Source organism: Candoia aspera, chromosome 1 (genome assembly GCF_035149785.1).
Source record: "Candoia aspera isolate rCanAsp1 chromosome 1, rCanAsp1.hap2, whole genome shotgun sequence".
NCBI lineage: Eukaryota > Metazoa > Chordata > Lepidosauria > Squamata > Boidae > Candoia > Candoia aspera.
This window is the reverse complement of record NC_086153.1, coordinates 103,704,238-103,730,131: the sequence shown is the minus strand read 5'-3', so window position 1 is coordinate 103,730,131 and position 25,894 is coordinate 103,704,238. Positions and strand designations below refer to the sequence as shown.

Below are 25,894 nucleotides of genomic sequence, written 5' to 3'. Positions count from 1 at the left end.
GGAGCCATCCTGCTCCAAAAGGACTCCGACAACCACCTAAAGCCCTGCGCCTACCTTTCCCGCAAATTCTCCGAAACGGAGCGGAGATGGCACGTATGGGAAAAGGAGGCGTTTGCAGTGAAGACAGCCTTGGAAACGTGGCGACACCTGCTGGAGGGGGCCTCCTGCCCCTTCGAGGTCTGGACGGACCACAAGAACCTGGAGGCACTCAGCACACCAAAACGACTCAGCCCGAAGCAGGTGCGATGGGCTCAGTTTTTCAGCCGGTTCAATTTCACGCTGAAATTCATACCGGGCAAGAAAAACTTCTTGGCAGACGCCCTTTCCCGACGGCCACAGGACGACACGCAAGCCTCCGACATCGTAGGAACAGTATGGACCGAGAAACAGCTCGGCTGCCCAGCTGTCACACGGAGCCAGACAAGGAATCAGCGCACGCCAGCACGAACGGCGGGGAGCGATCGGAGCCGACGCTCAATTTCACCGAACTGGCAACAAAGACTCACACAAGCACTACAGCAAGATACATGGTTGCAGAATAACCAACAACATGTATCTTTCAAAGACAACATCGCCTGGAAAGAGAAAGCCTTGTACGTGCCCGAATCACTGCGGGGGGAAATCTTACACAGAGCGCACGATGACAAATCTGCAGGGCATTTTGGGTTTGTAAAAACCCTCCACCTAACGAGGAGGCAATTTTGGTGGCCAAACCTCAGAAAGGACGTAAAAGACTACGTAGGCAACTGCCCCATATGTGCCACCACCAAACGTAAAGGAGGGAAACCCCACGGGCTGCTACAGGCGGTAGCCAGCCCCTCCCGGCCATGGGAAGAAATTTCCATGGATTTCATTGTGGACCTCCCACCCAGCCAAAGAAAAACTGTGATATGGGTGGTAAAAGACTATTTCTCGAAACAAGCACACTTCATCCCGTGCGCGACTATCCCCTCCGCACAACAGCTGGCACGTTTATTCCTAACACACATATACAGGATCCACGGCGCCCCCTACAGGTTGGTGACCGACAGAGGCACACAATTCACGTCAAAGTTTTGGCGGGAATTTTTAAAACTAATCGGAACCAAGCAAGCACTGTCCACTGCGTGGCATCCAAACACGGACGGATCAACAGAGATCCTAAACTCAACACTTGAACAGTTCCTGAGGGCATTCATAAATTATCAACAGGACAACTGGGTAGACCTACTACCTTTTGCAGAGGTGGCCTATAATAACGCGGTACACCAGAGCACTGGCCACACCCCTTTTAAGGTGGTCTATGGAAGGGACTTTGTACCGATACCAGAATTGCCGCAACCTGAAACCCTGCCCTGCTCACCAGACGATTGGGCGGCACAGCTGGCAACAACCTGGCCAATCATCCAAACGGCCCTAGCAGACGCACAAACAACGTACAAAAAATATGCGGACAACCACAGGGCGGAGGCACCGAACTACAAAGTGGGAGATAGGGTCTACCTCTCCACTAAGTTCATAAAGACCTCGCAACCCTCGAAGAAATTGGCACCGAAATTCATCGGACCTTTTAAAATCATACAGGTAATCAACCCAGTTACGTTCAAACTGGAACTGCCTTACAATTTGAGACGGGTCCACCCAGTGTTTCACTGTGCACTACTGAAACCAACGAGCACATCCAAATGGCATACGGAAGAACCTCCACCCCCACCCATAATGATAGACAACCAACAACATTTTGAAGTAAAAGAAATACTGGACTCAAGAAAGCAAAGAGGAACACTACAATACCTCGTGAGATGGAAACATTTCTCACACCCAGAGTGGGTCCAGGCACGACACGTCATGGCTAGACAACTAACAAGACAGTTCCATGAGGCATACCCAGAGAAACCAGCACCATAGAACATCTTTGGGGGGGCAGCATGTCATGACCTCGTTGCAAGGCACAAAGAGCCTCACAACGTGGATCATGATCATTAAGGAAAAGGGGGAAGAAGATAATCCAATCAGGGATTAAAACAAGCACCCAAAGACACCCACACCCATGATCCCATCAACAACTGAAAAGAGAGACGTCAGAGGAGTGAAGATAAGGAGCACATGGTGCCCCGGAGAACTCAACCGTTGCAGGAAGACAAAGAGGACACCGGGGAAAACGCCCACGCAGCCATCAAGGATCCCATCAAGAGGGATCGGGGCATTGAGGGGTGGGGAAGCCCGGGGCAATACAGGAGGGTATAAAAGGGGCACCCCCACACTACCTACCCCGTTCCCGTTTTTCGATCTGTCAGCTATCATTCCAATAAACCAGAAATCCTTAATACCCATTAAGTGAGTCTGTGTCTTATTGCGAAGCGAGGCTGGCCCTGACACCCTTCACGGTTTAGCTCATGGCATCATTGAGGTGCTCAAGCTCCAGCACCACGACAAGGTAACTATCCTTTGCTGAAGTGGACATCATTAAGTTGAAGAAAATATTGGTACTGTATTGCACAGGCATAAATACAATGTTTCTTTCTTTCTCTAAGTCTTCTAAATTGGCTCTTATTCCAACCACAGAAGTTACTGGCAGATGATGTGTGAGAAGTCCTATTTATCAGCATTCAAACTGATATAATAAGAGAGGTATTTCTGCTTTAGGCATGCAGAGTAATGATTACATATACATGTTCTACTTTTCAATCTTAAAAACAAATTGCAAGATAGGTAACAATTAAAAGCAATTTACAATACCAGCAATAAGGCACAAAACTAAAAAGATGCTTAGAATCATAAAATGCTTAAAGACAATACTGAACCAGATTACAAAATTTAGCAGCACCTTAATTTGATGCCTGGATTATCAGATGTTTCTTACAAGGTTGGCCAAGCATAACTGATCAGGGAGTCTAGTTCACAACCAAGATGCTTACATCAAGAATGCTCTCTCTTGGATTTTTGCAAAGTGAATCATTAACACATGGGCACCCTCAAGAGGGACTCTTCCTAGGTCTTAACTACTGTAATGGCAGATATATAATGGAGCAGATGCTCCTTTAGATACCAAGGTCATAAGTGCTTTATACCTCCAAAAAGTGCATGAACACTGCTGGAAAACAGAATGTCAATTCAGGTAAGATCCTGAACTAAGTGAAAAGGTTCTTGAAAGTAGTTAATATGTATTCTGCTCAGCTTGTATTCAGGTCATATAAAGAGACACTTACAAAGGTTCTTTATTATGGCAATACACAAGGAAACACTAGCTGCCCACTGCAAGGCTTCCCACCTGCTCTAAATGGGGTGGTGAGGGGGAGGAAAGAGACTATACCCAAGTATCTGGGAGAAAGAAAGAAACGCAAGCTTACAGGTTCTCTGAAAACTATACACACACCCGCACACTATGAAAAAAAGTAGCGTTTCCCATGCTGAGGTTATATTGAAGCTCATGTATTGTGTGGATTGAAATACTGAATAGAGCCCATAGTTAAAATGTCACTTCTTCCAAAACTTCACCAGCTGGCTTTAATCACACAAACTGTTGTCTAGTTACTGCCAAATGATTGATCATCATTTGATCATAAGTTCATTTTTATCAAGAATATTAATTCACTTGTTTAAATTTACAGCTGTTCTATATGAATGCTTTATCCAGAAAAGGATAGCTCTTTATAAAACAGCAAAGCTTACTTGTATTACACAAACAACATTCGTTTCCCTTAAGAGCTTTTTCTTTGGGGGTGCTAATACAGAGTTGATGAGACATGTGTTCACATTGAAATGGGCACACATATTACGTGACAGGCACATTCCAAGCATTTCGAAGGCCAGAACAAGGCTCCTATTTATAGGATTCTTTCAATGAATGGACTTATGTTAAAACAGTGAGTTGTTTATAGTGATTTCAATAGACATGAACTGCACTTGTTGACTGTTCTTTTTAAAGAAACTGAATTTCATATTTTGAAAAATGTTCTGAATCCCAATATTTCACAAACTACAAAGGCTTGTGCCATTGCATGTACCCACCACTTCCTATTATATAATAGACACAGTTGCTCACTATGCTCCTGGCACAACTGGAATGATATTTAGAATAAAGAGAACCAGACTTTTATTTGCACAGTATTATCAATTATTTTTCATACTGGAGTTCATTGCTTAGGATATTCTTCCCATCCTGATGCCTTCCAAATGCATTCAACTCCCATATAGCGTTGGCTGGACACCATGGAAGTGAAAATCCCATATGTCCAGAAGGCACCCGGTTAAGGAAGGTTGGGGGAAGGAATGAGAAGAGAGTTGGAGACAGCAAAGATTACCTATTGCTAGGACACTAACAAAACTGTTCCAAGATATATTCTAGTATCTTCTTTGTTCAAAATCATTGCAAATAATAAATCTATACACATTCAGGACAAGAGTGTTTTGTGCTAATATTTGATAAATTCGTACCAGATTGAATACTCAGTAGAAATTACCTTCCTACAGAAAATATAATTAGTTAATTTGCACATTCTAATGTAAAATGCATTGCTGGTCATTCCATCTATTTCTTGTAAGTATGGCCCAGGATTTTTTATTTTCTCAAGCAGAGCAACAAATGATGGACATACATCCAATTCAAACATAGAAACTTATCTTCAGGCATGTAAAATAGAAACTATTTTACATGCCTGAAGATACCTTTCCCCATTGCTGGTAATAAAAATACAATAATAATTAAGAGTTTGCTGCTTTTTCTATGACATCTAAAAACTGCTGAATGCTCATTTTATCTAATGATATGACCAGCCCTGATTCCTTGATCCCATCAAGGGATAAACTTTTTCACAATGTGGTCCCACATGGTTTCAATTCTATCTCAGGATCAGTGGCCTAAAGAATGCATGAAAGTTCACCTCACTTTCCATACTTTTTAACAGAGATCTCTTGTGATACAATTTGTCTTGATGAAGAATTTCTCATCAACTTCCTGATAGTAAGATTTGTACAACAGTGAAACACTCCACCAATGGAGGTTGTGGGTTCTCCACCTCTTGAGATTTTTAAGAAAAGGCTGGACAGGCACCTCAGATTGATGGTTTAACTGGTTTTCCTGCATATTGCAGAGGATTGGACTAGATGATCCTTGAAGTCCTTTCTGACTCTACAATTCTGTGATCTTGCAAATGCTGGAAAAGGCTTCTTTACTAGTAGATCAGTGTGCAAAAATCTCTTCTGGCTTTGGGAAATTAGGAAGGGCTACAAAGCAGAGCAAAAAAAGTGAAGAAACATAGCCACTTTTATTTACTCTTGAAGAAGAACAAACAGCCTGATTACTGAGGGGTGTGCTCCAGGTCCCTTCAATTAAATGTTGCCATCTTACAGGACTGAGGAAACACACCTTCTCTATCATGGCTGTGCCCTGCAGAATAGCATTCCCCTGGAGATACGTAGGTGTCCCACTCTTCAAATGTTCCAGAAGTCTCTTAATACCTGCCTCTGTTTCCAGGCCTGGATGTAGGGTGTTTGTGGATCCCCTGTCATTTTTTCCCCCTGGATGTTACTTATGTGGTTTTGTCCAGGTGGTCATGTTCCTTTTTAAATTATATATTACCAATCAAAGTGAATATTTGTAGTTCAGGGTTGAACTGTGGAATCCTTGGTGCTCTCTGAGCCTTGTTGTTTTCTTGCAGACGTTTCATTACCAGACTAGGCACTGAAGATGTTGCCTAGTCCGGCAATGCAATGTCTGCAAGAAAACAACAAGGCTCAGAGGGCGCCAAGGACTCCACAAGTTATATATTCTTTTAAATATTATAAGTCTTTTTGGAGTTGGACAACCTTCGAATCAAATCAATAAATAAGGCAGCCATATTGCTTTGCTGATCAGTTTCAAGGGACTGCTTTGCTTGAACCTTCATCAAAGTGAAGCACAAAGCAACTCTTTACCGAACTGCATAGCTACATGTAATTGCAGGGAAAGTCATCCAGATATTTGGACTGAATGGTCACCAGTATGTGGAACATACTAGCCCTACATTTCTTATCAATTTACTTTTGAATCAGCCTTGGAGATTTTTGTGAGATAGTTGAGAATGAATATGAGAATGAGAATATTTAATTAAAAAAACATGAGAGCCAGTTTGGTGCAGTGGTGAAGGCACCAAGCTATAAACTGGGAGATTGTGAGTTCTAGTCCCACCTTGGGCACAAAGCCAGCTGATGACCTTGGGCCAGTCACTCTCTCTCAGCCCTAGGAAGGAGGCAAAGGCAAACCCCTTCCAAAAATCTTGCCAAGAAAACTGCAGGGACTAGTCCAGGCAGTCGCTGAGAATCGGACACAATTGAATGGAATAAAAAAAATTAAAAACAAAAACAAGCAATATGAATAGGAGAACTAAAACTTAGATTTTGATTTACAATTGGGTGTGACATGATGTATGATATGGAAAGACCTAATGTAGAGTTAGGGAGTTTTTTTGAACTCTGGGCTAACATGTGAGGTTCAGTTGCAGTGACCAGGAGCTGTTTTAAAGCAGCTTATGCTCATATGGTAGCTGCAGCATTACAACTCTAGGGTGAAGTATGCTTTAGTTACTCACACAATGGTTATGCCCAGGTTGAACAAAGGTTCAACAAACCAAGTTTTCTTCATGGGGCTACCTCATGGGAGGTTGTACAGAAAATTCATCTGGTATAGAACATGGCTGTCCAAGAGTAAGGAACTGTTTCAAACACAACTGTTATGCAGAATAATTGAAAGCCAAACTGCTTGTTTCCCTCCTGTGGTTGGTTGATTTTTGCTGGCCATTAGATTAGGAGCTCCCAAAAAGGAAAGTGAAAGCTAAGCCAATTAAAGGAATAGTAAAAACAGAAAGTAGAAAATCTACTGTTGAGGTGGCCCTGGCCACACAGAAAGTTGGCAGAGCTTTCCAGAGTAAAGCAAGGCTGGAACTGGAGAAGAAAGCTATCTTCTCCCACAAGAACTGATGTTAGAAGACTTTCTAGCCCTGCTCTTGGAGTGAGTGGAAGGGAGATACCCTTGCCTCCACTGTAGGAAAAAAAAAAGAATAATATTTGTTGGCCTTCTGAAATGTTTCTTGGGGGGAATTAAGGAAAAAATCTTCTCCAGTTGATTGTGAGAATGCTTAGGAAACCTAAAAGCAAACTGATCATTAATGTTGGATGTCAAATATCAATTTTATGTAAATGTGGAAAACAACTGCAAGCAATGTTGCAGCTGGACAGAATTTCGAACAATTGTGTTTTCTTTGCATTCATTAGACATGCAATTCTAGGTAAAAAAATAAAAGGCTTAATTTAGTAAATGTAATTCAGTTTCAGACATTACTTTAAAGCTAAGTCCAGGGGAAACTACAGTATTCTACAGTACATTGTGTTGGCATGTAGCAAATGTTCCAGAAGACAAGCTCTCAATAGCTGTATTATGTATGGGGAATCTAATGCCAGCATGGTGTTTGTGGATTCTTCCTCTAAATCACTTCCTCAAAAAGTATCAGAAAAAGCAACTGTGATTATCAGATGTTAAACTCTTTACTTTTTTACAGTATTTCTATTCTTAGTTGAGTTCAGTAGAAATTAATGGAAATTTTGCCTTAGAGAAGCTTACATCCAGTTAAATATTCATCAGATTGCCCTATAAAAATGCAGTTAACTTTATGAATTCAATCTTACTGGTTTTTTAAAAATGTTACAAAACAGGTATAGGTTCAATATTATTTACTTGCTGACAGATGCCTAAAGGACAAAATACGTATTTTATAGGAATCTTTTACTTTTGTGACCAGATAAAAATATTTTCAATATATTCTTTTCTTCTGGCCTTCATAATATTTTAAGAGTTCTGACTGCTTTTTAAAAACCCAAACATTACAAACAAATGAATAGCATGGTAATTAACATAAATATATTACTAGATTTTGGATCTTATTGTATTCGAAAAAACGTATATATTATAGGCAAATGCAAATGTTATTTTGCATATAAAGCCAATCTCCAACATTCTGCCAGATTCTCCCAAGAATCAATCACCTTCTAATGTGGCTAAAATAGAGAATTCATGACTGGGAGGTGGGGGCATATAAACTCTAACTTAGTTCTGAATAGTTGCGATGCCACTGATCTGGGTTAGCGGCTTCCATTCCAATGATGTCCTCAAACAAACCTTCCATTACTATTCATACAAAAATGAGCTGCCATTGCAAATAAGTGAATCACCATTTAGGGGATAACATTATGGTAAGAGAGCTCTCCATCCACCAATATGCTGTACTAGCGGTCCAGTCCACACTGAAGAAGAGATGCTATGAGCACACACCATTTACTGTGAAGTCAAGCTGTTGTGATAGTTACAAAACAGAAAATACACAGAAATAATTGAAAAATAAAGTTGGTTTTTCTCACACTTCTATATCATATTGCTTTGGCTCCACATCCAGCTTAAATACTGCATTGTCATCCCAAAAAGAATATTAACATTTTATCAGTTACAATGAAGATGTCTTAAAGACATCTTCCTACTGTTGCTTTTTAATTTATGTTATGGAGGCACAGCAAGATAGTGCCAGGCCTACCTTACTTTGGCAAGATAAACATTTTTGGCTAAAGGAGTTCACCTCTGGTTATCTGTAGACCAACATGTCTTCAGGTGAACTGTTTGCAAAAGCAGAAATAAGATATTATCATAAAATCAAAATGATCATAGTTATGAAATACATAGAACTTGCTTCAGCTAAGACTCTTTAAAAAATCTTGTTTCTATCCTTTCATATGCTACAAATTCTACACAGTATTTCTTGGGATGGAGATTCATTTGATCAATCAGAAAACAGCCACGTGATTATAGGAAAAGATACACAGAAGATGTGTTTCTTTCAGATATCATGCTTAGCATGTTTAGTATCAACAGCCACATTTAATCAAAGGATGCTGAGAGGTAGTATATAACGGGGAGTGAGAAGGGGTGGGATGTGTGGTCTAAAAGTCCTTATATGAGAAAGTATGCATGCTTTTGTGAAATACAAAGCTTAAGATATATAGAAAAACAACTGAGTAGCATAGAAAATAGGAAATATGATATCAAGACCAGTGCTGATCTTAACAATTCTTTTCTGTTTAGGTAACTGTAGGTAAGTTTACATTGTCAACTATATTAATTAGCAACCAGGGTTTCTGTGGTAAGTCATAATTTATAACCAAGGGCTTTGCGGTAACAATGAATAAGTTTACAATTACTAGCAATGGCTGAGCTAATGCAACTTTATCTATGATTAATGAAGGTAGTTTGAACCAGGGAAGTTCATAAAGAGCAACCAGCCTTTTCCTCTTCTCTAAACAGTATTACTGGACATTCACTTCAGGGGACTGCCAACCATTAAGTGTGGGTAGTATCTTGCCAATAGAATGTATTCTGACACATGGCGTTTTATGACATCACACTTCTAGTATATCCCAAATATACATCAGCAACACAAATTCTTATGATATCTTCCAGTAGCATAGAACCTGGATAACTACACTGATTACAAGAAATGTTAAAAAGATAACACATGTTAATCATACAACTAGTAACATTTCCTGCTACCTACAGCAAAACAGTAATACAGCAACAGTTGTAGACTTTGGGGGTTTTGATATCTCTCATAAAGACCATTCTCACCGCAACTGTTTCTCTGTTAGGAGGAGTAACTGTGTTTCTCAACATACTGCAGCTCCTACTCAAATGTATCCAATTCAGGACTGATTTACTACCTGTCAGAATACCTTTTTAAGTTGCAGAATTTATGCTATTTTTAAAACTTTCCTCTGGCCTTCTAAATGGATGCGAACTGCCCTTATATTTTTATCTCAACAATCTACGTATGTCACAACTGCATTCAGCATTAGCTTTACATGCAGGGGAAACCATGAATAAAGTGGCACATTGCACCGAGGAGGGGAAATTTAAGCTAAGCAGCACAGGCTAGCCAACGGAAAAGGCTGCACATCTGCCTATGGGGAGACAATGTGATTGGTTTTTGGAGAGGTTCCAACAATTCTGATACCAAATAACTTAACTGCTCATTTCTACAGCTCAAACATCAGTGCAGAGGAACTCACAGCTGTTGCTTCATCACGTATCAGACTTCACGGGCAGCTGTCAGGTCTCATAAATTCATATGTTGTTTTCTGTAGGAGTATTTGAGAAATTCCCTACAGCATGAAATTCTTTTTGAATTTTAGGAACCTCCAGTACATGGATTGATGGGAATGATCACACTATCTTTCCCAGCAAGTTAATGTACCATTTCAAATCTTATCTGCAGTAAAACTACATATACACATTTGATAAGTTAGGTTAGACTGTGCATTCAGTTAAAACTGCAGATATACAACTTAGCTACAGAGGAAGAAAAAAGACATTTTTAAAAATTGTAAAATGTAAATCTACAGCCAAAAAAGTAGGCAAAAACTGAACACCAGGGAGAAATTAAGTGCCCTTCTAACCAAGTGAGAAAAAAGAAAGAGCAGGAGATGCCAAGACTTTTCTAGAGAATAAGTTTGATGCCAAATAGAGATAGAAAGGGAAGGACAAATTTGGTCGAAGAAAGAGATCACAGTGCAAAACAAAACAAATGTACGTGTACATAAATGTTCATAATGCATCAGTGTTTCATAAAGATATATTTTAAAATCGTATGAATAATTATTATATTTGCTTTAGTGAACTTTTACATGGATGGATTATAAGGACTCACTGGAGAGCAGTGCTCTTTGACTGATAACCTTTCAATGCAGGCTGCTTAGTAGGCTTTTTAAAAGCCTCAGCGGGCTCATTGAGGAAGGAAAAGCCATTTGTTCCTCCTCCACCAGCCCAGTGTGTTTCCATTCTGACTGCCAGTGTGGAAATCAAAGCCAGAGGGATGACAAGGCACTCTTCCCTTCCACCACAAGCCTACTCATTCACTGAAGGGTATACATACTCTCACCAGTTAGAAACCCTGGTTGTTTATTGCTTTGAGGCAAATTGTCAGATGTGAGGCTGAACAAACAATTTTCAAGATATTTGGTTGAAGTAGGGAAGAAAACTGGAAACACAAAGACTAACTGATTCAGAGTCAAACTGAATTGAAACTAAGCAGTTCTGCGTCCAGTGTCTGGCAATGTCTAAGTAAGAATTAGAGTTTTGCAGAATTATTGAAATGTGGATACCTAACAGAAAGGCAACCCTGAAGTTAAGATGAGAAGAAGACCCTGAAGTCTATCTCTCCACATCTTAAAGAGCAGAAAGAAAATAAATGAACACAGACAAAAACTCTGGGTGATGCCTCTTGTCAATCCAGATTGCTAGCCGAAATCAATTCCAAAAATTCTCCTCAATAATTGCATGTATGTTCATATAACTACATTTGTTATGTGTGGATTTACACACACACATACACACACACACACACCTCTCTGTCAAAAGATAAAAATATCAAATAAATAAATAAAAGCAGGGACCAAGCAACAATCAATTTAATAACTATTGATTAAATTTACCTGTAAAGTAAGGTACCACTTTATAAGATCAATTAGTTCCCTCACTTGCATAGACCAATCATTCTCTCTTACCAAATCATGCAAATCCATCCATCTATCCCACTCCCTCATTCCTGCATAAACAGCAAAAAAGAATAAACGGGATGGAGATAAAATGGAAATAAAACTGGATTAAGATAAAAGGGAAAGAAAATAGCACACGGCAAGAAAGAAACCCTATGTAGGCTTCCAAAAAGAATTAAAACTCACTAGGAAAAGAGATGGTATTTCAGCTAATCTTCTACAATTTTCAGCAGCCAGGACAGTGGTTACCGTAGACAAAATTGTTAAATATTAAACCTATCGTAGGATCTACTTTAACTCCTCTTGCCTTTGTTTCTAGCAGTTCCTTCTATTCTTATCATAAATGCTCTCCCTCAATTAATAGGCAATTATTCAGGGGAGGATAATCTCCTACAGATGAATACCAATTCTTAACTCAGTGAAAGTTCTGCCCAGAGAAAATGGCTATGCAGCAAAGTATAGATGCAATAGTCTATTAAAAGAAAGATTACGCTGAAATATTATTAGCCACAATGAAACAACTGGGTTACTTTATTTTACTCCATTTAAAAATAAACCATCTTTTAAAAGAGTTTTAAAGCTTATTCACCTGAGTCAAGATAAATTGCTTGTTTATATATTTATTTGCACTTGAAGAAAAGCCACCCAAATAAACCTGTATTACAATAATAGGTGTTATACTCCAATCTTTCTGAAAACTGGAGTCACACATATTGCTTCAGCTCTGTGGTGGCTCTCAATTCCATGTGGGATCAAGTGATTGAGCAGAGAGTCTGTAGTGTCTAAGATCAAATTCAATCCCTTTTTTACCAGGATGTATGAAATAATATGGGGGACACAGATTCCTCATTAAAAGCCAAATCTAGCCAATATCTTAGCTGGCAGAATCTCATGCATGTCTTTGGGGAAACTAACCCAGATTTCAGGCACAAAGAAGAATTGGGGACACACCAGGGAATGCAAAATAAGTCCTGTAGGAATTCTGAATGTACTACCTCCAGGGGTCTTAGAACTTTGTAAATACAAACCTGAGAGCCATAAAGCAAGAGCCTTAAAGAGATTAATAACAGCAGATACAAAACTGTTATCTGCAGCTGGCAAAATGCAGGGTTCTATTCGCTGTCTTGTAAGCCTAGTCAGAAATGGTTTTAATTTGTCCCTTCTACACTGCAGATTATTGGAACAACAACTTCTAGGTATTAAAAGATTTTAACTTGCTTGATTCTATGCTGATTAAGGGTTGCCATCCTAAGACATCTAGAGAGCACTAGGGTGGAGAAACTTGATTTATTCTGTAGCATTAACTATTCTGCTGGCAGCTAACAAGGCCAGTGCTGATGCTGTAGTTCAACATCTTGAGGACCACAGATTCTTTTAATGAAGTGTTATTGTATCACAATATCACAAAAAGTATGTTAACATGCAGAAGCAGTAAAAGGGGAGTACATCAGCCTCCTGAATTAAAAACAAGGACTCTAGAGATTTTACTTGTTGAACTAGAATTGCCAATTACAGGGACAACAGGAGTTGCATTTGTGGAATCTAATGCTGGAACTACTGCGAGAGCCCATGCTGTTAATTTCATCCCTTCAAAAAAGGTCCGAAAAGATTCAAATAGAAGAAAGAATTCATTGAATTCTACTCTAGATGTAAATTTTAACGTGACTTATGCCAACCACAGCCCAACGTTTCTAAATGTTTAGTCAAACTTTAATTTAGACTGCTGAGTAAGGCCCTGTATTAGCATTATATCATCTTTGGCTCCCTTGATCACTCTCTACTCAAGACCTTGGATGCTATCCCAAACTCACTCTGCCTTGCTTGACTGATGGCAAAATGACCCTGTGTGTGCCGCTGCAGTATTACCACTAGCCAGCTTTTCCTAATGGGTGGGTTAACTATGCACTTGCCTGCATGGCAAATCCATTCCTGGCTTTGCATGTTACCAGAGCACTCCATCTTCACTGATTTTATCCTATGTTCCCAGTTACTGCCATGTGAACATTCACATAAAACATCATTTGCTCCTCTGCTGTCCCTTCTTCTCCTCCTCCTTTCTGTTCTATCTTAGATCAGGGAATGAAAAGATAGTATTTTGAGAGCCCAATGTCTTTATTTCCAGGGGTGCCACTTGATCAATGACTGGTAGAACCACTCTTCTCTTCAGCTCCACCTCTACTGCTTCTCTCTTTCCCCTTTTTACATTTCCCCATTCGTTAATAGCTAGCTGGCTTGTAGCCTACCAGCAGATGTCACACACCAAAATGCAGTTTATGTAATTTCATAAAAACAGGACTGACTCCAGCCCTGGAGATACCACTTTTGGATTTGTGCAACCAGTGTGAGCAACACAAGCAAATAAAGCATGAATATCCACATCTAAATAGGTAGAGGCACATAGAGAAATATCTATACATATTTTAGTTTAGTTTATTTATTTATTAAATTTGTATGCTATCAGTCCTTCAAGACTCTTGGTAGCTTTCAGGAATAATAAACATACAATGAAAAATTACAGTGTTCATGTTAATAATGCCAAAGAAACCCATCCATCCCAAACAATGACAAAAATATAATTTGGCTTATGTAATACCACAAAATATTAATGCATAGTGACAACATTTCTCTTAGAAAAGATCAGTTTTCACAAGTTTCTGAAAAGCCATTACCAAAGGGTCAAATTTCAAATCTATGACAATACTGCTCCACAGCACTAGTGTGAAAAACTAGTGTGCCACAAATGCTGTGGAACTGAAAAGTAAGATTTTTTTTGGCCTCATCCCATCTCACTTCATGAAGTGGGAACCACAAACAGTTTCTCCTAGGAGGTTCATTTTGCATGGGTCAACTTCTAGTTGGAACAGGTGATCATGAAAATACTTTACTGCCAAGCAATATAGGGCTTTATATGTTAAAATTTGCAGTTTGAATTGCACCCAGTGCAGGGCCTTCAAAATAAGCATAGTATTCTCAAAGCTATGAGCTCTGGCCATTGAACTGGCTATCTTTTGAACCAAATGTCCTTTCCAGGTGATCTTCAAAGGCAGTCCCACGTTACAAAATTCAATCAAGATGTGCTAAGGGTATGACTCATTGTAGCCAGGTGCTTCCACTCCAGGTAGGAATGCAGCTGGTGCACCAGTCAGTGCTAGGTAAAGGCTCTCCAGACCACAGCCTCCACTTGCACATCTAGCAGGAAGCATGGCTCCAGGAGGACCCTTAAGTCATGGACCTGCTCCCTAAGGGCAGTGTTCCCTGACTGAGAGACAGCTCTAGATCTAGCAGAGGACAGTAATGAATAAACTGCAACTCCATCTTGCTTGGGTTCAACTTCAGCCTGTTTCATCCCATCCAGACCCCAACTGCATCCAGATACCAATACAAGACTTTGAAAGCACTTCCATCTGGGTCAGAGGTGGTAACAGAAAGCTGAGAATTATCATCGTATTTATGGAATCATACCCTGAATCTCCTAATGATCTTTGCTACTAGCCTTCATGTAAATGTTAAACAGCAGAGGGTAGAGGACCAACCCCTGTGGCACCCCACATTGGAGTGGCCACTGGACCAACTTCTGCTCCCTCAGCACCACCGACTGGAACCATCAATTGAGAGAAAAGCAGTACTACTGTAGAGCAGTTCCACCAACCCATGACCAGTTCAGATGGTCCTGAAAGACACCATAGTCAAGACTGAAGATCCCTGAGGTCCAAAAGGACCAGGAGGAGTACACCACACCCATCCAGATCCCAACAAAGTCATCAACTAGAATGACCAATGCTCAGCTTAGTCTCCTGGAGCTTCTCTGAAAATCAATGAGCTCTCTGGGGCTGATGGACAGCCAGAAGCTGCTTGGGGGCAATCTTGATAAGAGCAAGGGCCACTTCCTATTGCCAGAGACCAACCAGGCAATTGACAGAACTACTTGTCAAGACTGTTGGGAAACTGCTCAGGTGCCCTCTGGAAACCCTTTGGCTCCATCAGGCCAACGAGGAATACTGGAATAGAAGAGGAGAAAAGTTTTCATAAAAACATTAGTTGATGAAAGCAGAAGGGCAACATGATTCCTGTAAAGAAAATGGCATAGCATTCAGGAAGAATACGGAAACCATAATGGATGATAAACATGTCTCAACTACTGTGCTGTTCTATGCAACCCCCTGGCACCAATGTAACAGATTGCTGCATGCTCTATTTCCTTAAAGGACAAGAACACATATCCCTCCAACCTGTCCCCCCAAATCTTTTCCCGTGTCTTCTGTGAAAACAGAGTTTGCTATGATGCATAATTAATATCTCCATATTAATTTTATGAATTAGTCAAACTGATGTTTTAGAAAATACAGAAAAAATCCTGAAGACTCATAAATTGCTTCCATTTAACCAGTACTTACTTCTTCCATGCTAATTACCACCCCAATTCTCAAACCTGAAAATCAAAATCAACATATAGACATAAAAATTAGAACTAGAGGTTTCTTTACTAAGCACTGATTCAGTGTTTGCTGCAGAAGAAATGCAGCAAGCTTGCAAATAAATCCTACTTCTGGAATTTAAGTTAAAAGGCAAAGCCACAAAGCTTTATAGAAACTTCTAGGTATGATTATAGGTTTTGCGCATAGATTTGTAACATAAATACAGCTGCTATGTTAACAACTTTCTAACCACCCAGGATATTTTTAACTACACACATTCAATTATAAATGTAGAGTCCTTTCATTTGGGAGTGGGGGAACAATTGTCCAAAGCTAAAGTAACTTCTAAGAAGATAGAAGTCAAGACCTTACAATTTCATATCCAAGCCTTTTATATTTATAGAAATGTCAAAAATGTTAACTGTATAATTTAGCTTGCTGATGAATTTGACTTCTGTTTGTAGCAGATTAACATACTTATGTATTCATTTCACACAACAAATGCTGAGCAAAAAATGTTGAGCATTTTATTTTAAAATCAGGTGCAACAATCCAGTCACAACAGTAAAATACAGTGCTGAAAGAGGTGGATTTAAAACTTGCCAATACTCCATGAAAATTTGCCTTATTTTAAAAACTTAAATTTAAGATAAATTATGACTTTATTCATGCCTTCCATTTTTTTTCTAAATCCAGAGACAATGAAATAATCATTCAAAGGACAGGGTACCTGATACTTTATGTTCTTATCAAATATGTCCACTGTTTTATACATTCCTTCTTCAAAGAGTATTCTCTGGATTATTAATCTGTTAATCCTAAAAAACAAAAATATCCATAATCATGTCTAATCTCATTGTTACATGACTACACAACAACGTTCCCCAGCTTAGTATACTCTAAGTGTGTTGGACTACACTACATGGACATAGTATACTCCCAAGTGTGTTAGTTACTGTAAGGGACAATATACTGGTAAATCACACAATTTAACCCTAAGCCACAAACTAGTGCAAACAGCCACCCAGCAAAGTGAAAATGAGCAGATGCAATGGCAAAAAAAAAAAAAGAGCTGACTCCAGGATCTCTTTATATCAATTTTTTAATTTATTTACCAGTTTAATTGCTATTGGTTTAATTGGTTTTCTTTTAAGTAGAATTCAAACATCACTATTGGAGGCAGTAGTTAATTGGTCTAGCCCCAAATCAGAGTTACTCTTACAATCATTGTCCCAAACACAGACTTTTGGATGGGTAGTATGAAAGCAAAGATGTATGATTACCTTCTACCAAGAAACCTCACTTATTCTAACTTTAAACCTGAGTCCTCATGGTGTCTCTGGTGAATAAACTGTGACCAGCCTATTTATTTATTTTTTCATTAATTCTCGATCCCATTCTCACTTGATCACCTTCAGTTAGCTTGGTTATTTGCTTGCTACCTTTCCATACATCTCCATCTCATCCTTTTCTTCCAGAGCACGTGCATTGTATTTCAATGTTTTATTTTCTTTAAAGGTAAGGTTTCAGTTGTGGTCCTCCTCCCTTATTTATTAACCTTTCTTGCAATTTATCCATTGACTTCTACTGTATGTTTGGGGGCATGTTTCATTCCCTCCTAATGGCCTGTCTTGCAGAGTTTCTTCGGCTCTGATGAAAATAAAAAACAATTATAGGCAGTACTACACATCTTATCTTTTTCCCATGGTGTCCTTTTTGAGAAAGAACAACTTTTGTATTTCTCGGATCATACTGCAGGAAGGGCTACTGCCTGGTCTGAGTGTGATTTTTTTTTCAATGCCTTCAAGTCAGTTTTTGACTCCTGGTGACTGCCTGAACTAGTCCCTGCAGTTTTCTTGGCAGGTTTTTCAGAAGTGGTTTGCCACTGCCTCCTTCCTAGGACTGAGAGAGAGTGACTGGCCCAAGGTCACCCAGCTGGCTTTGTGCCTAAGGCGGGACTAGAGCTCACTGTCTCCTGGTTTCTAGCTGGATGCCTTATCCACTACACCGAACTGGCTGTCATGTGCGATGTGGCAGGCTATTTTCTCAACATTTATTCTGGTGAAAGGAAATCAAGTAGTCTCTGCAGAACACTACTTTTTACCTTGCCTTGCCTTTTTGTGCCTCCCCATTAATTTGTTATGTAGAAATCTATTTGATTAATTCTCCTGATAGTTGTTCTTTAGCAGCAACTGAGTACCAATTATATCAGTGGGCTCTCCTAGGATATCAAGAGTCAAAGATAGAAGGTTAGCACATGAATCACTACATGGGCAACAATACTTTGTATATAAAAAAGGGTGAGGTGGGTGGGGGGAGTGTGCACCTAATATTTTATTGTTGCTGACAGATGCCAAAAAGTATGAACCTTAAAGAATTAACCTCTTTGTTTAGCAACTGAGCAGTTGTGGCAGAGGCTGCTTCTCCCACACTGCTTAATGATTTGGCTGCATTAGGAAATAGAGAAAAAAAGCTTATTCTGTTTCCATGACTATTCACTCTTTAGCATCTCAGCTGAAGGGGACAACAACTGATCCTATTGATGTGAACTCCAGCCATTACATCGTAAACTGCAAGCCACAAGCTTCATTTAATACTGGCCAATGAATATGCTAACCACATTCTGACAATACTTGTCTTTTAAAAATGCATAGGATTTTTTTTTGGCATGTTAAATTGCAACTGGCTTATAAATTCTGAGGAAGATTATTGTGGCTTCATATATTTGCATACTCTATTACTATACTGTGAATACAAGAAGAAGATATACATATATTGTTTGTTATCATCTGCATCAAATGAAAAAAAAATTAGTTGCCTTTACTTTCGGTTTCTTGGTATATTTAACAGTGGAGTACAGCTATTGCTCCATTCTAAAGTGTATATACACCAACATTTTATCCTTTTCCTACCCTACTATATAACCTACTCTGCTGACCTTTGCTCATGCTATCTACCTTGAAAATGTGTAGGCTAAAATAATCTGACTGCCCCATTCAACATTTTTAAGCCTATCAGCTTACAGATATGAATTGACTACTATTTAAAACTCCACTCCTGGTTATTGTTCTTTCTTCTATCTGCTGATTACTTCCTTTTGTCTTTTCTCAAATGTGTAGAGTTACATGTGACTTCGGCCAAAATCAGTGATGCATTTTCAAGCGAATTAATGATTATTCAGGAAAGTCTTCTTATTTCATTTCATCTACACTGTCTCTATTAGAATGATGAGACTGATTGAATCATCTTTTTCCAGGAAAATGAAGTCACCTATGTGCACATGAAGACCAATGATCCAGTAAGTCATTGTCTAAGTCCTTCCAACTGCTTCAAAGGAGGCTGAGAGGCTGTCACTTCCTGCCTTTTTACTAAAGAAGTGAACAAAATAATAGCAAAACTACACTATCCTGATTAGCATTCATACCACTGCAGAGAGATGCAGATGGTCTTATCAACCTCCAATGTTTTCTACCTCATTTTCACCCTAAAGAGAAAATCCAGGACTCCATATTTGCCCTGAAAGCAGGAAGGGAAGCTAACCCCCCCCCCCTTCTGCATGCTTTCAAATGACACAGCAGACGGGGGAGTTAATTTAGCCCCAAACAGCCAAAGAGGCTCTTTGGGATGAAAACTAAATCCTAAGTACTGAATGCAGAAACTTTATTAACATAGTAAGACCAGTAACAAATCAAACAGCATATCATGCTCTCTTTTCTGTAACCATTAGAGTTTCTGTAATTTTTCTTCTTCAACCTCCAGTGAAACAGATGTCAGAGCATTGTCAATCTCATCCATATCCTATTGTTCTTTTTCTGTGTCTTTTTAATTACGTAATTTACCAGTGTAGTTGCATATATATGTTTTATAGCCCCTCCCTCCTGAAACGGTGGGATGGTAGATGGAATGGCAAAATGACCTGCATTGAGAAGGATTTCCCCTGACCGTATCAGTTTGATCAGGGACTGAGGTGATGAGACGGAGTGGAAGAAATTAATGTACAGCAGAAGCCAATAGCAATGAAAAAGGAAAGGGAATTAGATAAACAAGTTTCATCTCTTAGTAGCAACTAAAAATGAATTCTGTATATGGAATGCAGATTAAAATTTAAAAAGCTGTTCCCTACTGAAAAATAGAAGAACTAAAAATACACCCTCGATGGAAAATACACTCTTACCAATGAGATAAAAATGCAAAATGAAAAGTGACAGCGAACTCATCTTCATTATCTACAAAGCGATCAATTTAAAAACAGGAAGCCAGCACAATTACAAGTTCATTTTTTTCCTTTTGTACCAGCTGAAGGGGAGAGCCTTTCAGAGCTCGTTTTGTTTCTGTATGAAATCTGTCTTGACTTCTTCTGTTTCTGCCTTTATGACTCTTGCAATGCTTCCTGTTATGTTTGCCACAGCTGTATCCTCCACATCAGTCAAACTAGCACATTCTTCTTTTCATGGATTCCTTTCACAAAGGATTTCCTAACACATCAGTCTTGCATTTCCTATACTTGGTCTCCGTTATGTTAGCCAAATCCTGTCCTTTGTTTTTTTTGTGTAAAATCATGTTTTTGATCCTCTTGATCCATACACCCTCCATTTATCTGTTTTACAATTCAACCCTCATTCATTCTCCTTCTACAACCTATTACCTCAACATACTTTTCCCATATCGGTTACTCACTTTGTATTGAATCTGCACTCATTCAGCACCCATTCATTCTTGACTCTATGTCTTCTTGTTTTATACAAACATTTTTTCAGTATGCTGCTCTCACTGCATCCAACTTACTTTTATGTTTCTCTTGACATACTCAACCCTTACTTTGATGTAATAAACTGGGCAAAAGCATATTCTTATGCACAGCCAGTGGAAGATGTCATCAGGAGATTTGGGATGGATGCCATCAATATGCTGATGATATTCAGCTGTATATTGCCTTCTTAGGCCCAGCTGGAGCTGCTGCTGAAATTTTGTCTCTCACCCACTATTGATGCACAGCAATAGTGCCAAGACTGACAAACACATTAGTGGGATATAAAGTATAAGGGTAATGCATGAAATAGGGGGCAAACAATTTGCTCAATTTTTAAATGAGATTTAAAGATGCTGACTTTCAGCTTTCTTCTCAGACTATCCTCAAAAAATAAACAACCAGAATGTCTGTAAATAAGAGAGAATGGAAAATATATGTCTGCAAATTAACTGTCACCTTGCATACCTGCACTGTGATTGTAAACATCCTGTTCCTGTCTAGACTTCAGCTCAAGGAGATTGTGCATAAGACTCTTCTTGCAAGCAAAAAACCACACCAGCCCTTTGGAAACCAAATCAGAGAAAACTTCTCCCTGCGCTCCCAATTAAAAGGTACAAATCTTTCAATCTAACTGCCTCTTGCCTCCTCCTCCTCCTCCTCCTCCTCCTCTACCTGGTTGTGCACATGAAAAATGAGCTCACTCTTCAGCAATTCCATTTGCTGGAAAAAGCTCCAGTGCAGGTGCCAAAGCCTCTTCTGATACTTTCAACTGCTGCTAGTGTTGGCATTTCTTTGTTTTTGCTTGGACCAAGCCACTAGGTTACCATGGTAATTGAGTACTTTCTTAAGTATTGGCAGGGTGAAGAGGTCAAACTTAATTGTCCTCAGTTTGGGTGTTAAAAGCTGAATTGCCTGGGGGAAGAAACTGCCTGGACTTTTTTGGTTTCGCTTTTGTAGCCTTCCAGCACAGACTCTCTTCCCAGTCCTCTCTGAGCGCGTGTGAATGTACAGCTTGAAAATATGTGTTTGTGCTTTCTGTAAATAAATTTATTTTTATAGACATGCCTGGTGTGTGATTTTTCTGATCTTTCGGGCCAAACGCTTTCTAGCACTCTGACAGCTAGAACTGCCAGTCCAAGCTTCAAGACAAGACTAAGTACTTCATTAAGGTAAATCACATTGCCTCTGCTTTGATGAGGATAATTGCATTGCCTGCTGGATGTGATATGCCTTATCAAAACAAAGGTCTATTTGTCAATTAAAAAAAAAACCCAAGATCATGAGACTAAATTGATATACTTATTGTAAGAAAATATGTGAATTAGCCCTCCAAAGTAAGCCTTGGAATGAGGCAGAATTATTATTTGAAGAGGACCCATGCTACTTTTCAAATTCTTAAAACAACACACAAGCCAGTTCTTCCCCTCTCCAGTTGTCTCCTAAATTATGTGGGTACAACTGTGTCTTCAGATGTATTGGACATCCCATTTGAGGTTTTTTAAAGAATCTTTCACGAGAGGTTATTCTTTCATGATAGTTTATAGTTTTGAATATAAGACCATATAAAACCATTAAAATATAAAAATGTTTCAAGAGGTCACAGTAGCACCCACAAATTAATCAGATTAAAGCAATTTAGGGAATTAAGACAAAAACAAGATGTGTTGCCATCTACTGTTGTGCCAGAGCAAAGAGACAATGGCTGATTTCTTCAATTAATTTTTATTTTATAATTAATATTTTAAATTTTCCTCTTAGTAAGCTATTTCTTATTAACTGAAATTTATTATATCCACATATTTCTCCCGATCTTTTATCATAATAAAGATCTGATTTGATCTGAACCATAGGAAATAAAAAATAAAATAGTGGCTTCCTGTCATGTTCCCCATTTCAATGTTCTGTTAACATCGTAATGTTTCACATGTCAAACCGTTTTTCCGTGTATACCCGCCTTGCTCATGGCTGGGTTTTTTCCATTCCTGCACTCTGCTTTGTTTTGGAACTTTGGAATGTATGTTTGGGTTTGCACTCCTGTTCAAGGTTACTTTCCCAGGCGTGTGTAACGGATCCTAGCACCTGGGAGGGGGTGCGTGCTGACGGGTGCTTGGGGCGGGACTGAATTGAAGGCAAGGCTTTTAAGTTTGTATTTCGCGTGCTTTGGCTCATTCTCAGCTTTCTCTGTATTTGCATACTATTCCTTTAATAAATCAGTTATCTTTAAGCCCGAGCTTGTGAGACTGAGTATTTGGGATTAGGCAACCATTACATAAAGCTGAGAATCATTTATATCATTTCCGCTAGCCCCATCCAAAGTTTGGGTAAAGAGGAGCGCTAGCGATGATCGAACCTCCGCTTCGCGAGTGTGAAGGGAGCAAAGAAGAGCCGGACTCGACAAAGACTCTGCTACTCCAACTTCGAGAGCGCAAAGGGCAGCACGTCGGGAGAGGCGAGAGGTCCAATTGGATGAGCTATTGTTGGCAGTGCAGGGCGCCACAGGGGGTGAACCCCAACTCGAAGTGGAAGCAGCACCGGGGAGGGGATCTCCACAATCATCCTGGGAACCCAAAATCCCCTTATCACCGAGGGTGGTGGTGACCAATAGACCCTTGGAAGAGCCTGTCACCCCTGCCCGCATGAAAGCAATAGAGGACAAAATGGATATGATAGTGACCCTATTAAAGGATATCCCCAGGAGCCCGGGGTCCCTACAGGAAGACTGGGAAGAAGACCCCTCTCAGCTGGCTTTCCCAAGACAGAGGTCCCTGTCATCATTCCGGGGAAGAAGTAAGACTCGGGCTCCCCGTCAATTGGGAGGAAGGGAGCTGAGGGCATCCAGAGATCGACCCCCACTGGGGGCTCGACGGACGCTGTTGTTTGCAGAGCCACCACAGCCGGTGGAGCCGGTAAGAACCTTTCCACCCTTTGGGGTGAAGTTTGATGGGGATCCTACCACGCTCTCCTTCTTCATCACAAATGCTAGACATTATATGGAGGATTGGGGGCGAAGTTTTCGGTCAGAACAGGGCAAGATTAATTTTATTGCCAACAAGCTGAAGGGGAGGGCAGCCGATTGGTACATACAGCTGTGCCAAGTGGAGGCCACGGAGTTAGAGGACTTTGATGAGTTTCTGTGGGTGCTAAAACAGCACTTCGAAGACCCATTGGCCCAAGAGAGAGCAAAGAACTCCCTGAGAAAACTTTATCAAGGAACCCTCTCTGTCGCAGACTATGCTTTGGAATTTAAAGCCCTGGCGGGAAAGGTGGAGGACTGGTCCCAATCAACCTTGGTAGAGATGTTCAAACAAGGGCTGGAGACGGAAATCCTCTGTTGGGCTTTGTGTAGGGACGATCCTAAAACTTTATACGGCTGGATTCAGTTGGCGGGCAGTGCGGAAAACGCTCTGCAAATGTATGCCCATAGTAAGGAACTGAGACAAACCCGAATCGCGAAGGGAGCTCGTGCTACGGGATATTCAAGTCGCCCTAAACCAAAAGCCTGGGAGGAAGAAAGGGAGCGACGATTTGCAAAAGGTCAGTGCTTGAGATGCGGGAAAGATGGGCATCGTGCCACTTCGTGCCCAAGACGCCGACCAGAGGAATGGCCAGGAAAAGCGCCAGGGAAATCGCCATTCCTCCCGCGCAAGATGAAGGCTGCATGTGCCGAACTCGACCCTCCAGACCTTCCATTTGGGGAAGAGGAAGAGGAATTACAGTTCGACCAGCCAGCGGGAAAAGCCTTCCACCTGCCCTGAAGGGCGCCGTTGGGCAGGTGGAAGAAACCGGGCGCAACCACGATTCGGTGAGTGGGAACTTCCCTACAATGACTGTCAAAGTAAAATTGGGCTCTAGAACCAAAACTGTTGAACTCTGGGCCATGCTGAACTCGGGTTGCTCCCGTTCGCTGATGCATCCTGATGTTGTAGCTGCCCTAGAATTACCCACGTTCCCTTTGCCACGGCCCATGATCTTCACGCAATTGGATGGAACCATGGCGGGGGGGAAAGCAGTCACCCACTCTACAGGACTGGTGGCTTTACAGATGGGTACCCATTGGGAGAAATTGCCTTTTGTCATAGCTCCAGTGGGGGGCCCTTTGGTGATTTTAGGAATGCCTTGGTTTGTGCAACAAAACCCTTTCATCAACTGGCTGCACAGAACTGTAACGTTTGCTGATGGATTTTATAAGGTACCTGAAAAGGACTTGTTAGAGGACATGGAGGGAGGACAGGTGGCTAACACGACAGTACAAACACTTACGCCGCTAGAAGGATTGCCCAACCAATACCAGGATCTGGCTGATGTGTTTGGGGAGAAGGAAGCAGATCGCTTGCCACCTCACCGGAAAACAGACTGTGCCATTGAATTTCTCCCTAATGTAAAGTTACCTCACCCAAAAATCTATCCCATGTCTCCCAAAGAGCTAACTACGCTGAGGGAATTCATTGACAAAAACCTGGCTAGGGGTTTCATTGAGCCTGCAAACTCCCCGGTGGGGGCCCCTGTGCTCTTTAGACCAAAAAAGGATGGCTCCTTGAGGCTGTGTACCGATTTCTGCGGGCTCAATGCAGTCTCAATATTAAATAAATATCCTTTGCCCCTTATCAAAGATATGTTATCACATCTGGCCAGAGGCAAAAGCTTCTCAAAATTGGATCTGAGAGAAGCCTATTTTCGCATTTGCATAAGGGAAGGGGATGAGTGGAAAACAGCGTTTAACTGTCCTCTTGGGGCTTTCCAATACAAAGTCCTGCCCTTTGGTTTATCGGGGGCACCTGGGGTTTTTATGCAACTTATCAATGAGGTCTTGCACGACCACCTGTTTAAGGGAGTACTGGTGTATTTGGATGATGTATTGATTTATACTGAAACCATGTCAGAACATATTCACTTGGTGCGTCAAGTGCTTACTAAATTGAGAAAAGCTGAGTTGTATGCTAAACTGTCCAAGTGTGCCTTCCATCAATCACAAATCGATTATCTAGGATATAGAATTTCTGCTAAGGGTATTGAAATGGACCCTGCCAAGGTTGAAGCGATTGTGGCATGGGAGCCTCCACGTACCAGGAGGCAATTACAAAGTTTCCTTGGATTCGCCAATTTCTACAGGGCATTTGCCCAAAATTTTGCAGAAATCGCCCTCCCCCTTACTGAACTGTTAAAAACTAAAGCGCAGGGG

At 40.5% G+C, this 25,894-nt stretch overlaps 1 protein-coding gene across 5 annotated transcripts in view; it reads right to left on the bottom strand.

The window, feature by feature from the left end:
• The window catches only part of FYN (FYN proto-oncogene, Src family tyrosine kinase), a 140,082-nt gene that overhangs the window by 91,045 nt on the left and 23,143 nt on the right, over positions 1–25,894 (bottom strand). The window contains exon 1 of one of the 5 annotated variants that reach the window (XM_063311052.1): positions 4,110–4,201. The exons of the other annotated variants lie outside the window; for them this stretch is intronic. The gene's annotated coding sequence lies outside the window, so the exon portion shown is untranslated. Of the gene's footprint in view, positions 1–4,109; positions 4,202–25,894 lie in introns of those variants that run through there. 5 annotated transcript variants of the gene reach the window in all.